The sequence below is a fragment of the Argiope bruennichi genome, chromosome X2 (genome assembly GCF_947563725.1).
Source record: "Argiope bruennichi chromosome X2, qqArgBrue1.1, whole genome shotgun sequence".
Lineage (NCBI taxonomy): Eukaryota > Metazoa > Arthropoda > Arachnida > Araneae > Araneidae > Argiope > Argiope bruennichi.
The window spans coordinates 115977057-115992410 of NC_079163.1; the positions used below are offsets into that span (position 1 = coordinate 115977057).

The 15354-nt window shown below is 28.2% G+C and overlaps 1 protein-coding gene across 1 annotated transcript in view; it reads left to right on the top strand.

The window, feature by feature from the left end:
- Window positions 1-15354, top strand: part of LOC129959852 (dentin sialophosphoprotein-like) — a 103388-nt gene that overhangs the window by 22733 nt on the left and 65301 nt on the right. The window lies entirely within an intron of this gene.

A 15354-nucleotide genomic window follows, 5' to 3' on the forward strand; every position in this document is an offset into this window, starting at 1 on the left:
TTTATATTTGTGCTCATTTGAGATGAATTCGCGAAATTCCTTAGAAAAGCACAGTGTCATTCGTGAAACAAGCTCCGAGATTCGTGTGACAAATTTTATGGTAATCATTTATTTTTCTTCAAACTAAAAGACACCATTTTAAGATTTTTGATTAGTATTTAAAGAATTATATTTCAGTCATTAAACTAATTAAATAATTATATTAACTAAATAGTGATTAAAGAAGTTTTGTGATTAAAGATATTTCCTAGCGTGCGAAATAAGATCTATTATTTTTATAGAATAGTGATCACTCGGAAGCTTAAGCGAAGCACCTGTGATAGAAATCAATAACAGATTTTGAAAAGAATGCAGTGATCTGTGATTATGGTATAGCACGTCAACTACTAAATGGTCAATGATATAAGGTTGCGTGAGTTTTCTCAACCTTGAAACCAAACGTGTGCTAAATGGCACTTAGTATTTACAAGGCGTTATTAAAGATCGACGTTTCCCATTGTCTAAAAAAAAAGAAAGAACAATTTCTACATACCCTAAGATGGGGTGCCCAGATAGAAACAAAGGGGAGTAAACTTAAGGATCTTGGAAACATAGAATTTGTTGACTAAAGTGGTCATTGTACTTGCGTGAGGAAACATCCAAAGCGTATGAAGTAAAAAGCTCACTATTTTATCACTTTGTTTCGACATCTTTTCAAATTTTTACTTACATAAATGAAAGTGATTTCAGCTTTCAGATTTGATGTCATAGCGAATATATATATAATTGGAAAAATAGATCCTAGTAAATTATTGACTTTTACTTTGGAACTAGGGTTTGCAATACCGGGATACCGAATACCGGTATTTTGAGCCATTTGTACAATTTTGTAATACCGGTATTCACAAGTTTAAATACCGGTTTTTCGGTATTTACTAGAAATTTTTAAAATTGTCTCCACTGTATGTTCAGAGATCACCAACATAGCAAAATAGTATCCGTTTTTGTTTTTATGTCTCCCTAACGGGCGAAATTAATTTGCTAATTAATGGCTTAATTAATTGCTTAAATCTAAATTAGCGAAACATGGATTATCCCTGAAAGAAAATATTGAATCCATAACGACGGATGGAGCAACAATTGTGAAAAAAGTTGGAAAGTTGATTGGTGCAAATCAGTAGTTGTGCTATACGCATGGAATTCAATTAGGAGTAATAGATGTATTATACCAAAAAAATAAAGAACAGAAGAATCCAAATACTATGGATATAGAAACTTCGGAATCCAACTTCGAAGAGAGTAAGTGTGAGAGTGATATTGACAATGGAGATAATAACAATGTAATTGTTGAAGAAGATATTGCTAATGAGGATGAAATATTAACCTATCAAGAATTGCTTCCTATAATTTATAAAATTGTTAAGATAAATTGTTAAGATATTTAAACGTTCCTCTATAAAAAATTACATATTACTAAAATATATACTAACTGAAAATAAAACAGAATATATGTTAATATTAGATTCTAAAACACGTTGGAACAGTTTACTCCTAATGATGGAATGATTTTTGAAACTGAGAAATCCAATCCAAAAAGCAATAATCGACTTAAACTTGTAAATTATTTTTTCAGATAGTGAATTTGACTTAATATCCAGAACTATATCAGCTCTACTTCCAATAAAACTGACTATTGATGCATTATGTCTGAGAGATTCTAATTTATTAACAGCTAATGCAACAATAAATTTCTTGTTGCAGTCACTGAAAGAACAGCACACATCACTTCTGAAGAAATATATATTACATTGAAAAATCGCACAGAAGAAAGGCATACCGAAATAGAAAATGTCTTATGGTATTTACATAATTATAATGATTTTAAAAATGAAAATGAAAAAGAAGAAAAGAAAATAACCAATTCAAATCTGATTAAGTTTAAAATAAATTTTCTTAAAATTTTTTACCCACAAACCTATCCACATTCAGAAGAATTCGGTTCAATTATCGAAGATTAGGATGTCACTACTGTCGATAGTGAAAAGGAATTGTCTCTTGAACAAAAATTAGAATTAACGATAAATAAAAAAAATTTCAACGAACTAAAATGCAATACAGAAATCAGCTATATCCAAAACCATCCGACGAGAAATCGATTTATTTGAAGATGAGGGATTTAGAGGTAAATACTTGAAAAAAATATATCGCGCATTGCTAACAGTACCACCAGCTAGCGTAGATGTCGAAAGAGCATTTTCGACTGCTGGTAATTTTTACACAAAATTACTTTTCTGGCTTAATGACAGTACAATTGATGCATTATGTTTTTTAAGATCACTTTTCAAAAATTTGTAATAGTACCACAGACTGAATAGTGATATTTACACTTTTTTGGGATTTAAATAAATAAGATGTTCCTTTACTTTTTTGTGATTATATACTGTAATAATTTATAAGTTACAAATTATTTTTTGTGATATTTGCACTCTCTAACAAAACTTGCAAATAAAACAAAGAAACACCTGTGTTTTCTTTCTTTTTTTAAATTTCTAACACCGGTATTAAAACCGGTATCAAGAATTAAAAAATACCGAATACCGGTATTGAAATTTTGGTCCGGTATTGCAATCCCTATTTGGAACTGCATCTTATAGTCGAATTCCATAAATACCGGAACATTTTTTAAACTTTTTCGATATGATTTCAAAAGGAAGGCCGATTTCTTTAAATAATAATGATGATTCGTTAGAATCTTTTCGTATTTTATATTATTACATTATATTATTTTTTACATATCCGAATAAAACTGGTTTCGTTAAATACCAGCTTTTATATTTAATGCAATATTTAAAAAAATTTAGCCGTATGAATAAATACAAATATACTTGTTCTTCAGAGATAAGAAAATCTTGCAGTCCAATCCATGATTATCGAAACATTTCCAACACTTTAATTAGACTTTGTTATCAAAAGATATCTCAAATCTAGCAAATCATTATTATTCAGTTCATCCTTAATCTCATAATATTGTGTACTCAATACCTGTTCTTAATATATGTTATCATAATCTAAGCATCATTTAAGAATTTCAACCTCGTCTAATGTAAAGTAGTAGCTGAGATTCCTCACCTCATAATCGTATGTCAGTAGTTCCTGCTACTGATAACGATGTAGTATTTTTAATCTCTTCCAATTCCTTGAACTACTCTTTTTTTAGATACATTTCTGATAAATTTCTCCGGAGGGATTATATATTCAAAACAACTGTCAGAGTGATTATTAGAATACATAGCAGTTTGAAATTTAGAAATGATAACCAAATAATAAACAGTTTTAAAAAAACTTACAGGAAATGTGTTGTTCGAAAGCAATGCGTACCAATCTAAATATTTCATAAAAAAATGAATTCCAGGATAACATATTTAATAAAAGTGAACTTTATAAGAAAATGGATTGTCTTAGCGTTTTCGAAAATTATGAAAGAAATGCCTGATGTAATAGACTCATAGTCCAAACTAACTCTTAGTCCATGGTTACTTTACTTTATTTTTTTAACTCAATTGCTTCAAATTCATATATTAGGCATCTATATTAATATTCTAGGAATAATTAAGTAATTTTAGTAGGTATTTAGTGAAAATAAAAACTATTAATTGCATTTCACTTTCTTAAATTTATCAACTGCTTGCATTAATATCCTTCTTATAATGAAGTAGATGTAATTAGCACCAAATGCAAATGAGAACTTTTTATTTGTAATTATTTTTCATTAATCAGTTGCATTTGCTTCCCTTTGAATAGTATGCACAGTTCATAGCGATACCTAAAAAATTCAAAAATAAGCGTTAAATGGTGAGATTGGGCCATTTTGAGAATCAGACTGACTAGATCGCCGCGATTAGTAGCATGGTCACTTTTATTTTTTTCCCCCGCTTAAAAAAAATCTCGGGAAATGCACTGTTGGCACTCTTGCAGTGAAAGATTTTTACATTCATTCTTTCATCAGAGATGATACACGCTTGAGTTAAAATGAGAATCTCATCGAATGAATCAAGGGAGAATTGTCATTGTACAAACAAACAATTTTTTGTTCGCTGTCTGCGCTTTCGTATACTTATTCAAGTAAATCAATCCTTTTTTATTGTTATAAGTGCTTTGAAGAGTTTTAAAATTTTATGTTAGGTTTCGAGTGAAAAACTGTTGATTTTTATGGAATTCTGAAATTAGCCTATAGCTCTGAAATAATTCCTATATCTAGTATACAAAATAATACAATTGTTGATGATACTGAAGAGAGATTCTACATTTCTAACGAAAATAAAATTCTATACAGATAAAACTAAGAATAATGAAACGTTATAACACTAACATTTTTTAAAAAAAGTCCTCGTATTTTTCTGTGCACAGAATAAAACAGTATTTCTATTATCTTATTTGAGCATACGAAATCATACTTTCACTAAGTATCTGATCTTGTAGAAGAAAATTTGTTCCTCGTGTCTTTAAAAGTGGATGATTTTTAAGAAATTTCCTCAGCAATTTTCTTTGATATTTTGTGAAGAAAATCATTTCGAGAAAATATGCACTTGACTATTTTTAAAGGGAAACCAAAATTTTCTTTTTTTCTTGGTGTTAAAGATGAATTATCAAGTCTAATTTAAAAAACAAGAATTGAAGTTTGATTTTTTGAAGGTATACGAATTCTTCACAAACACGTATTTCAAATATCTTATTCAAGAGTGGATAAGTAAAACAAACAAAACCATTTAAAAATCTAGTTGTACTATCTCAAAGTGAGTTTGAAAGTTCCGACTAGGAAATAAAAGGACCAATTTGATATCCCCTCCCCTCTAAACTGATTTAAAGAATACGAATTTTTGAAAAGTTTATACCAAGAAACATGTTGCTCAGAAATTCATGAAATAGGTTTTTTTTCCCTGAAAATTGAAATTTTTTAGGTTTGTAATCCTTTGTTTGAAATCTTCAATAATCATCTTAAAATATGTTATTTGATATTTAACTACCATACTTATTGTAGTTGCACATTTGAGTTTGATGAGCAGTTGCTTTTTATACCAGAAAAATTCAAAATTTTTTCACATATTGGTCAAAACATGTGTTTAAAGATATCGTCTGAATACAACTAAAGTAATTATTTTGGTAGTCTCTAATCAAAGTACTACTTTCTAATAATTTGATAGAAAGAAATTTTGATGAATTTGGACTCCCAGTTAATAATTCTTAAACTAACATATCATTATTATTTTGATTTCATTTGTCTTCTATTGAACATGCTTAAGAGCATTTTCACTTAGTTTTTTACTAGTTCCAACATATTTAAAAACTCGTCTTTTAAAAATAGCAGTTTTCAGATACTTCTGTGCAGTTGAATAAAATAATTTTCGAAATGAAATTTTGATTAAAAGAAATTAATACACTTGACTTCTAAGAAAAGTTATTACTCTTAGTATAGAATTATGGAAGAAAACGATTTTTAACGATCAACATTTAGACAAGAGAAATGAAAATAAATTTGATAGAAACAGTTTAGTGATGAACAAATATTAGTGAACTAAAAGATAGACTTTTTTTAATTTTAATCTATTTAGTCTTTATTTTTTTTTAATTCTTTGTTATAAATTTTCTCCAATACCTTATCAAGAATGGATTACTCGTATGGAGTCATAATGAAACGAAATTAATCGCATAACGGATTTCTAATATGTTCTAACATGTGAAAAGTTCTGAAAATATTAAAATAGTGTACGGCCGTCGAGTATTAATTAACTACTCAATTACACAAAATTCCATAATTCTAACACATCTGGAAATTAGCAAAAAATCTATTTCAGGATTCCTTTATAATTATGAAATAAGCTGAATTAAATAAAAATGTATAACAATCAGCATGTGTATTGGCATTGTGTTCTATTATAAACATATCTTTTCACTTACGGTAAAAACTGAATTATATACAATAAGATTCAGAAAGAAAAGATCAAATCAAACAATGAAAGGAAACATCTTAATATACTATCCTATAAAAACAAGAATGAATTATGATGCTCCAGAATCCAAGATTGTGTGAGAAAAGATTTCTTTTTCTAAGACCACACACTGATTCCGAGAGTCAAGTTGAAGGAAACTAGACTTTCTTTGAAACCTTTTGAAACGGATAAACGAGCACAAACAAGTTCCTATACTAAAGCTGTGTATTGAGATGATAATTAACCTTGCAACTCTGACTGCCGATCGGTGTACCCAGTAGTGTTACAAGTTCACAAAAATCCCTGCAGGAGTTCTCCGACAACTGGTGGATAGGTCACGATTTAATTCGCGTTTGTGGGGAAATTTCATAAAACCGGTTCTATTTCGCCAGAGAATTTTATGAATTCGGATGCTCATTTACTCTGCCCCCATGGCCCTTCTAAATGAAATAAACAAAAGGCTTGCTTCCATAAAAACAACATCTTTCTCTTTTTAAATGCTTAAAAAAAGGATTTATTTTTGTTTGGACGAAAGTTCATTATTGAAATACAGGATGACTATGAAATCTTTCCCTGATTACGATATATGTATATATTACGAAAGAACCACTGAATATAATACTATACAATTTGAAATATGGAATGGTTGTGTTTCTATTTTTTTTTCCAGCAGATAGAGCAACGAATGCAGAAATTGTGATTTGACATTCAATTTTTATCAAAATATTGCAGCGAAGGAAAAAATTCGAAGCGTTCTTTGGTTCTAAGAAAATTTAATTATTCAGCCACTACTGTTCAATACCTATTTTGGGATTATATAAGAGACAGAATGTTTGCAAGACAGTTGAAGATGTTCAAAATTAGGATCACAGATATTGTCTACTGCGACAGTCGGAATATTGAATACTTGCCGAGAATCAGAATACAACCTTGACATTCTTCGATTTACCAAGGGTGTTCACATAGAAATTTACTGACATAAGTGACATTAAAAACTTTATAAACGTCTTTACAATATAACAAACAATCATATGCAAAATTATAATAGAATTTTACTTTTTTTTTTTTTTTTTTTTTTTTTTTGTAATTAGGGAAAGACTTTGCGACCATCCTGTATTTAAACTTACTTTTCAAAAAAAAAAAAAAAAAAACATGAAATGCTTTCTGAAATGAATGATTTAATGAGAAATACGACTCATATCATTGGGTATTATGTTATTTGCATTCTTTGCCTATGTTTAAGATTATTTTCCCTTCTCTTACGGCTTAGTATTATTAGAAATTTTTGCTTGGCATTATTCAGTTACTTCTTATCCAATTACTACTCTCTATTATTTATAGTATAGCTACTCATATAATTTTGCGTGTTTTGCCTATTCTATTCTTATTTTTCCGTCTAATACTATTTAATATTATTAAGTATAATTACTTAACATTATTCAATCATTTAGAATATTCGGTTGTTGCTGATCAGTTACTTAATTGTTATAATTCTATCAATTTTCATTTTTTTCTGTTATTTTTCAGTATTATTCTTTTACTTTGCAATATTATTCAATTATATCTCAGTATTGTTGAACACATATTCATTACATCTCTTTATTTTGCATTCATTGTCTCATTTCCTTACTATTATTTTTTGTTTATTATTACTTCTCATTTCTATATCTTCAGGCATCAGACTGTCTTTCAATTAACTCCTTTGGCACAGCTTAGCCATTTTATCTCCAAGAGCTCACAGTAAAAATTTGTGAAGAGACAACTATACATCGAAGCGATTGCCTCATAATTAGCTATTACCCTCTTAATTTTCTACGTTATAATGAAGTGCTATGCACGCTTCTGCCAATTAATTTATAGCCCAAGAGGTTAGTTATGTCAGAAAAATGTAACAGAAAAAAAATCACTTTTTGCATCATGTGAGTTTTCAACAAATTCAGCTGATAATATCCTGCATTTGCATATAATGTTAAACTATGCCTTTTAATTTCTCATGTCTGCTATGAAAAAGTTATCTTTAAAATATTAAGTTTTTTATTATTCTATAATTCAATTACTAGAAAAGTAACTAAAAAATCTATCACGCATAGTTTTATCAGAAATCTCAGATCTAATATATGCTAGTTTTGTATATTTTAGAACAACATAATATTATTCGTATGAATTTATTAAACATATTTTTAGATTTTAAATAATTAGTTACTCTATATAAATTCTATCCAAGAAGAAAAGAAATCATAACTTATTTAGTATTTTCCTTTTTTAAATTTGTTATCCGTCAGTTAACGCAGCATTAAAGCCAGGGAAAAATTAAATTGGATCATAAACTTTTTGATTCATATATGTTCCTCCTCCACCGGCCGTTTTTCAGTAATTCTTGCTACACCTACTTTAATGCCTTCCTTATTGTTCATTTAAATTAGTGTTGTGAAAAACTTAAATTGATACTTAATAAAGTTTCATACCCAGGAAGTAAAAAGGTAGCTTACAGTGATAGAAAGCTATATTTCCGCTGTTTCTACGGAGTGTTTACTGTAAATTCCCATATTTTCTTTCTGAATAGAACGGCCTTGACAGTAAAAAATATTATATATAGAAAAAAAAATGCCAAAATGGAAACTATAAAAAATATTAAAAGGTAAAGTTTAATTAATCCAAAAAAGATTTTATTTTTCACCACCTCACGCAAAATTAAACCTATATTAAAATTTTATCAAAACAAGGAGATATTTCTGTGAATAGCCTTCTGTTTAATCAAAGCAGAATTGAAAGAAAGTTTATTTATAGAATTTGGCGTCAGTAAAAGGATCAGGAATGAAACTTTTAGCCCGAAATGGAAAACAAACGAAAGAAAAGCCGCAAAATCCTTCAAATTAGTATAATCTAATTTTCTGGGAAACCAGAGACCTCAGATACAAATCCATTGTAAAAGAAGATGTTTGCGAATTTCAAGATTTTAGGACGTAATATGGAATTATAAGTTCATTTTATATATTCCAGCAAAAACTATTCTCTTGAAGATACAGATAATACAGAAATTCAGCCAGTGATAACAAAGAGGAAAATTTCATCATGATATTAGGGAAACAAAGATAATTTCAAGAAAAGTGAGATATCATCATGATAACTGATGTAGATTGAAAAGGCATGCTTCTCATCAAATTCATCAAAATAAAAACTGATAAAGAAGTTTTAAGAAATAGGATAAATTCTACTATAAGATTTGCAACATATTTAACAAACTCATTCATCATTTAAACCACAGTAAAGCTAGGATATAAATATGTAACATTTAGGTAGATGGGATAAAATAAAAAAAGTCAAAAATTTTGATTTTAATTATTTCCCCTAAAAATAAAACCGTTTAGTGAAAAAAAAAAAACTTTGCGTGTTAGAAAAAAACATTTAATTTCATTTTTGGAATCAACATTGAATATATAAGAATTACTTACCAAAATACAAACAATTTTTAAAAAAGTATTTTTGTTTGGACCTGTGTATTTAACAAAATGAAGAAAAAAAATCGAAATCATAGCTTTCTTTCCTCCAAGATCAAAATTTTTTTTAAAAAAAGAATCAAAATTTACAACTATTTTTAAATTTCTGATCAAATCTGGAATCATTTTTTTCTTTCATTTAAAATTTATTATTTATACAAACTATAGGCATAATTGATTATTTAAAACTGAATAATTTGTTTCTGGCTTTACAACTTGCCACATCTCAACATTATTTTGCTTTTTAGAAATGTGATAGCACCCTATGTACCAATGAAGACCTTTTCTTCAGTAGTGAATCTGAAATTCGTATATGACAATGAGGAATTTCAAACTGATGATAAGAACATAACGTTTAAATTATCATCAATAAATAATATTGGCTTTACAATTTTTTATTGCCTTCACAGAATTTCACGAGTTAAAATGCGATAAATGTAATAATTATCTCATCTCTTGCGCATCTTATTATAAAGCTGTTTCGGTCATTTTAAAATGAATATTTAATAATAATATCTCAATTTAGTAATAATTATCTCATCTCTTGCGCATCTTATTATAAAGTTCTTTCGGTCATTTTAAAATGTTTACATTTTTTTCAAAGACTTAACGTATTTTAGTTTCTTTAATAGATTCTTACGAGCTCTCATTTTTGAAGAAATGTTACTAATAACTCTATATTTTTATTTGACAGAATTAACTTGACAGGATCTAGGGAAGTTTTAAAAAGCTTATGAGTATTTTTGAGGTTAAAGTGGAATTTATAATTTTATTTTACTTTATTTTTATATTTCCGAAATATGTGAAAACGTATATTTTGAAAATAAATAAACCGATTTATTAGATTACACCTAAGGTTATATTCTTAAAACCGCTTGGTTATGAATATTCCGTAGACCATCATTGTGTATACAAAACATGATGTTTTTATTAATCGACAAAAATTACAGCTCTTAATTTTTTTTCTTGTTGCTATTGTTTACTATAATTTTGATGTTAAAATTAACTTTCTAATGCAAAGGATTTATGTGTAACTCTTTTTCATTTCTAAAAAACGGAGTGGTAACTTTTAAAAAGAAAAAACATCGATTAAGCATGAATTTTCATAAACATTCTCTGCAAATGGTTTCAATGAGAAACTTGACGAATTAAAAAAAATCATTTATTCTATATTGTATTCAAAAACACTACATTTCGGCTTTTGTTTACCTAAAGTAATTATTTTTAGAATTAATTTTGGTTTGTATTCGTTGCCAAATTGTGAAAATTAAAGTTTCAAATAAAATCATTTTTATACGCCAATTTTTTTTCGTAAACAAAATTTCGTAAAGCAAATTAAAACAAGGCCGAAGTGCAAAAGCGATTGGGAAGGCAAAATTAAAAAAACAATAAATATTAATTATTCCGCTATTCGTATCAACACCCAGAAACGTGAGAAGGAAGTAGTGATCTTGAATTAAAATTTGGCCTTGACTTGCTCTTAGGTCGATCTCCGATTCTTCACAAGTAGACTGTGGTTCCTTGACATATATTGTTTTCGTTCCGTTTCCTTCATCTTGCTTCCGAGCAAAATCTATAGAAAGGAGCATTTATAATCCAGTTTTATCGGCTTTAGATTTGTATTTCATTCTCGATTTTTTTAATAATTCCTTATGTAATCATCGAAGTTGTATTTAAAACTTTTCTTGTTTAAAGAGATGCCAAATCCACGGCTTACATCGCATTTATAAAGTATGCTTTCTATAAAAATAATTACGTCTTTTTTTCTATTCTGTATTAGAATCAAACACTCGGATATTGGAATTATTAATGTATGTCCTATATTCTCGATCTGATAATCATCCTTTATGCGATCATGACGTCACATTGAAAGTTGCATCAAGAGACGCCAAATTTAGGTAAAAGCTGATACGTGCTTAAAACTGCAAAAAAATATGCTTATTCACCTAAAGTTCTGTTAACAGCTTCTTCCTATTCCTAGAGAGTACTATACAGAGGCCTTTAATTGCAAGAATTATAATTTGAACACAGTATTAACAAAAAGAAATGAATCGGTGATATGAAGCAGGAAGTTCGCTTTATTCTTTCAATTGCTAATTTTAATACAAACGGCTGACACAAACCAAATCTTTCCTATCTTAACCATGTTGACAGATCAAATTAGTGCAGTGAGATAAAATCATTGGAAAACAATATTTAGTTTAGCTTAGTTATATGAAAGCTCTCTTTTTGGAACGATACGGAGGTTATTTTGGGAGTACCCTCATTATCTAGAATTCTGATCAGATAACAAAGACTACACGTGAGTAGTATCCCCTCCACAAAATTCCACATCATACCAACAGAGGAACGTTTGATCCTCGGTGTCATATTCAGTATGCCACCAGACACCCCCACCCCATACACAGTGGGTTTTGGCGAAATTAGGTTTTGAATCTGGAGTCTTCTGATACCGAAGCTAAGATCTTACTATCAGCTAATGATAAAGATAACAGAGAAAAAAGATTTTCGCTTCATTTGCAAAATTCATAATCATTTAGGTATATATTATTGTATATTCTCACAAAATGTCCTATGTTCCCAATGATTCCAATTTGTACATCAAAATGTCTTATGTTTTGTCATGTTCGGTTTTTTACATGCATTTTGATACAACAGCAACGATACTAAAACTTGGGTCCTCTTAGCGCCCACGCAGCTTTAACCAGGTCAGTAAATTTTAATACTTCGTCAAAGAAAAAACCTGAAATATTTTTAATTCAATGAATTTCTAGAACATAATCTTGCATTGTATATGATTATACTCTCATTAATTATATCTTTAAAAGTTTTTTAGTGTAAACCAGAAATTTTAATAGCTTTTATTCACCTCATTATATTATTTTCAAGTTTTACTACCTCATCAAAGGTGTATATAAAAAATGAAACAGGTTCTATTTATTTTCGAAGGAACTTCTCCTTGCATTAAAATTTTTGGAATGATGATTCTAATGATTGGCTTTTGCCAATAACATAATTGACAAATATCAATTTTTGCAAATCTTTGGAAATTAAAATATTAATTTCTATTTATTCAGCAGATTATCGTCACTAGCAAGAGTCTAAATTGGAAAGGTTGCAGCCAAATTTTAGATTCAATATAACGACATTCAGTATTGAAACTACAGCTTACCATCGAGTTTGCGGAATAGCATAAGTGAAGTAGTAAATGAATGATTACTCATGTAAATTTATAAATGAACTTATATAAAGCGCAAGAAAAATCATAAGCTTAAAATCGCACTATTTTAATGCTCCTCAATTTTGTAACACCAATTTTTTTCGTGGAGAATACAAATGTCTTTAATTGAATACCACGTCATTAAATATTCAGCTGTTTAATATTTTTACCTCGTTGGCAGACAGCAAACGTATGGATAAGCTGAAAAATATAGGAAAACACTTAGTATAACTACGGAATACAAATTTTTTGAAAGTTTTACATTTTTGATTAAGGCTGTGCCATCTAACGGAAATTTTTAAATACACAAAAGAAAAAACAAAATGAAAATACCCAATGAACCAGTTAGCTATTACTCAAGTTATTTCATAAAAATTCTGAAATTGTATAAGTGATAGTGCAGCTTATAAATTTGAATGTTAAAGTATTCATGTCATTTTGAAATAGCATTCACGGCTGCGAACATATAAACTGATAATAAATGATCGGCTTATAGCTGAAGAAGCAGAAATATCTAGATTTTAACAATAACATTTAAATATACATTTCAAAATGTAGAGTTACATTGCTTTATTAAGTAATCAATATTTATTAATATTTATGGAATCATTTAAATCATTTCAAAGAAATTACCCTGTGTTTACAGTTAGACAACTTGTGTATACGTTTACATATATACAATTGAATATTTAAAATAACTAATAGTCCTTAATCAATTGTTTTTAAAGTAAATAGCAAAATATATTATATACATAAAGAAGAAACTTGCTTGGTAAGAATTTAATAATTTTATTAAAATAATTTGAATATAAGGTTAAGATATTTTTCTTGTTGACCAAAAGTGGCTCAGATTGGATCACAAACAATTGTCTAAATAGGAATACTTAAAGTGACTATTGTCCTGAATTATATGAATAGACCAGAAAGAAGCCATCCTCACTAGTAGCTCTCATAAATTAAAGTGGTACAAACCAAGGTAAAAAAAATGAAATTAAAGGGCATTAAAGACGTCAAAAAAGATCAAACATTAAGACTACGTGTTTTGTGTCACATGTGAGGAAACAAAGGATGGGGGAAAATAATATATCACCTTCAATGGCATATTTCGTTCAATATTTTATGAGCTCATGTGAATTTTAGAATCAAATAATTTTGCCTTAATTGGGTTTAAAGAAATTCGTGGTCCAATTTAGGAAACCTCCTTAACTGCGCTGATATCTTAATTTTTATCTGTATTAATATTTTCTTTTTAAAATTAATTGCATTGTTTTGAAAATATAATTATTTTTTATTAAAACTACTATTTTATCACTTACATTAAAAATGTTTAGATGCCCAAATTCTGTAATGTTTCACCACTATAAGGCGGAGACCGATGCATATTGTTTCTGTATCCATTTATATGTATTGCATCTAATTTTGAACAATATTGAGATACTTTGGATCGCTATTTACACCATATTACTACACATGTAATTTCTACAATCGTTTGATAAGACTGAAAACGATCAACAATGCTATATAAAAATCTTTTTATAAACTTTTATAATACAGAATAGATGGGTTATATAAATAAAAACTTTTTTTAAAAAAGATTTTTCAACTTTCAACTGATTGATCCCTTCACAACTTTCAACACGTTGACTGCTGCTGAGGTAATTTGACTTGCTCCTGTGATTCTCACCTACGCCTAATTAGATGACTTCTTCTCTATGTTAAAAGAATAGTGCTATTTTTGGAGTTAAATCTCTATTTTACCTAGGAGATAGAAGAGCAAGAATCATTTAAGTAAAAAGAAGATCCGAATCATAGGCGTGATTCCCTTCCAAAAATGCAGCTGAAATCCCTCCGAAATGACTCAATACACTTTTATAACAATGTTAGAGAATAAAAAATTATTATATTATAATTATAAAAGATATCTTATTCCTCTCTGATTTCATTCCAAGAGATATTTTTTAGTAAATTAAGAGCATAGAAAATTTATATATAATTTTCTATTTTATAGATGCTTGCTATGCATTCCCATCGAAACTTTGTGGAGAGAATTGATGTGATTTGCAGCAGATAAACTGCTTTATATATAAAATTAGTTTCCATTTCAATAATGAAAATCATTTTTTTTTTTTTTTAGATTTCATTTTTGCTTGCGCGTTTACATTTCTGACAATTTTATTGTTCAGTTACCTTCTAAAGAATTTTGATATTAAACTTTTATAAAATTTAATATGAAGCCATCGTGTGAGAATAGTTGCAGCAAATTTCAGAAGATATTAAAAGTTATAATATTGTCATAAGCTCTTTTATTAGCCCGAGTTTAAATGATTGTTCGATTTAAGGCTTAGTAATTTTTTTTTTTAAGTGCGAGGGCTCGTAGCCAAAATTATGTTAATACTTATTTGTAAAGAACAATTTTTGTCTTATTTATGAATATAATCCTAAAAAATTTTATGAACCATATACAAATAATTTTAAAGGTAGTTAATAAAGAAGTGACAAGTTTAGGAAAATATAACTAAAATCTGTTTGCAATACTACAATTATTTTCTTTGTATGGAAAATAATCACGATCATCCAATAGTGATGGGTGTGCAGATAGTAGTTAAATGACTGCTTAACATATTTCAGTTATGTGAAATGAATATATTAAAATTCTTTTTAACGCGGTAAA